Raw genomic sequence first — 2,666 nt, 5'->3', positions numbered from 1 at the left:
GCCCAACCTCTGGCCCATACCGTATAGCATAAAGCCCAAGGCACTGTAAGTCCAGTCCATGATCACCTTTCTTGAATTTTAAAATCCTGCAAAGGAAAAACACGAAAAAAGCTCTAGAATCTTAATTTTTTTCCATTTTGAATTCTTTTCGATAACGGGCATTAATTTAAAACTTGTAAACTTGCGAGCTTGCAAAAGATTTCAAGAAAGGCGAGTGAGGTCAGTGATGAGCGTTCTTAGCATCGCTATGTGCCTACGTTGCCCCTCTTCCAAGTCACAAATGATACCATCTTTGATATCATCAAAAGAAGGAACCACCTATAAAAACCGGTATTCTCAACTCATTGAGTCACAATTCTATCGATCTGTATTCTCTAGTTAGCTAATCTTTTTTTTACTGAAAAAGATGGCGGATGAAGTCTTCTACCTTTTTTTTAAGAAAAGAAGTCAACGAAAGCGGGCGGGTGAGGTCAGTAATGAGCGTTCGTTGCCCCTCATCCAAGTCTCAAATGATACCATCAAAAGAAGGAAACACCTATAAAAACCGATACCCTCAACTCATCTGATCACATCTCTTTGTATTTTCTAATTTGCTAATCTTGTATCTTATCACTAAAATATGGCGGATGAGGTAACTCTGTTGCACTTCTCGCCCAGCGCCTTTGGGGTGAGGGTTAAAATCGCCTTGGCCGAGAAAGGGATCGAGTACGAGTGTAAGGAGCAGAACTTGCAAGACAAGAGTCCTCTACTTCTGAAGATGAACCCTGTTCATAGGCAGATCCCAGTTTTGATCCATAATGGGAAACCCATCTGCGAATCTCTAGTCATTGTTCAATACATTGATGAAGTTTGGAACAAGACTTCTCCTTTGCTGCCTTCGGATCCTTACCAACGAGCACAAGCCAGGTTTTGGGCTGATTTCGTGGACAAGAAGGTTAGAGCTACTATTTCCCTATCACCTGTCAATTTTTTGACCATTCATGTCATTCATGTCACTCAAGTCATATTAAGTTTAATGCCTTTCAAAAAAGGGAATATGAAAATCACTGAACCATGCATCTCTGATATTAAAATTTGATCTTGTAGGTATATGACTGTGCGAGGAGGATTGTCATGACAAAAGGTGGGAAAGAAGCAGGAAAGGAGTTGATAGAATGCTTGAAATTGTTGGAAGGAGAACTTGGAGAGAAGTCTTACTTCGGAGGAGAGCAATTTGGCTACATGGATTTGAGCCTCATCCCTTTCTACTCTATATTTTACTCCTTCAACACATTTGCGAACTTAAGTATAGAAGATGAGTGCCCAATGCTTACTGCTTGGGGTAAAAGGTGCTTGGAGAAGGAGAGTGTGTCCAAGTCCGTTGTTGACCAACTAGAGTTACACCACTACTTTGTGCAAGTGAGGAAGAAATTGGAAATTGAGCAGTAGAACAGAATATAAGAGGAAAGATCGTCTGAACGGCATATCTCTCAGTTTTTACTTTGACGGCTTTGCTGGAATAAAGGAGACACCTTTCTGTGTGTTTGTGTTTGTGTTTGTTTTTTTTATTTTTTATTTTTATTTTATTTTATTTTTCTTTTGGATGGATTGCAATGAGAGATTAGTGCTTGATAAGTTGTTTGTTTGTACTTTCTAGCTGATTGAGCAATGACGGAAGCTATAGTATAATGTATACCTTAGTTCTTCATTGATCAAGTGCAAGAGTGAGTGAGAGGGAGCTGAAACAGAGCCGAGTCAAGCACTTGAATTGTCACCATAGGCCGGTTTTGATTCCATTACAGGTTTCCAGCCCAAAACTTACAACCCTAGTTGAAAGCAAGGAGCACCAAAGGATTTACCAGATTTTGAGATATTGTGCTCACTTGCTACTTGATTGAGCAGGCATTTCATCTGAATTTCCGAAAAGGAGTTAACACAATCTATCTGAAGGTAGGTGCCTATTAAGATGGGAATTAGTAAAATATTATTGAACCATATAATGATCATTCTTGAAAGACGTTCTAAATTCCAAGTATTGTGGGACAGCTCCATGCAAAAGTTTGTAGAGGTGTTAGGGGCAAGGTTTAAAGTATCGGTATCGAGTATTGTATCGGTCAAATGATTTTAAGAGACACATCGTCCAGTATCGAGTATTGTATAACTCTAGCTAATGTATTTTAATGTAATTCAATGGAGAGACGTATCAAGATGTATCGTATCGGTTTGGTCAAATATGGATACGTATCGGTTAGTATTGTATGGTATCGCCGGATACTTTAAACATTGGCTGGGGGACCTTACCATTATGAAAAGTAATCAAGGTTTTATGTTATAAGTAACAGCTTTATCCATCATTTTCAAGCTATTGTGAAAAATAACAACACAAGTGTACGCTGCCGTAACAAGTAATATAATAATGAAATAATGATTGTTCCCTCAAGGACTATAGTAGCTGCCAAACTAATTATACCAATTTTATTCGAACAAATAAAAAAAAAAGAGTTATCCTAGACTAAATTGCAAATTTAAATTTAAATTGAGATCTGTTAATAGCTAAATGCCTAAGGTTAGATTTCACAATAACTAATCCTTCCCATCCTTTGATCCATCTCTATAATCTGAAATAACTTTTTCTGATTGATAATCAAGATTCCCTTCCGTATCTACTAGTCTCTCTCGAGTATTAA

At 37.8% G+C, this 2,666-nt stretch overlaps 1 pseudogene; it reads left to right on the top strand.

Moving 5' to 3' along the window:
• Positions 1-619: 619 nt before the first annotated feature.
• On the top strand, positions 620-1,428 carry LOC149017260 (glutathione S-transferase U25 pseudogene; annotated as a pseudogene).
• Positions 1,429-2,666: the final 1,238 nt, after the last annotated feature.

The sequence above is a fragment of the Hakea prostrata genome, chromosome 4 (assembly GCF_041222555.1).
Source record: "Hakea prostrata isolate BN-2017 chromosome 4, UWA_Hpros_2, whole genome shotgun sequence".
NCBI lineage: Eukaryota > Viridiplantae > Streptophyta > Magnoliopsida > Proteales > Proteaceae > Hakea > Hakea prostrata.
The sequence above is the reverse complement of the archived record's forward strand: the minus strand, read 5'-3'. Positions and strand labels throughout refer to the sequence as shown.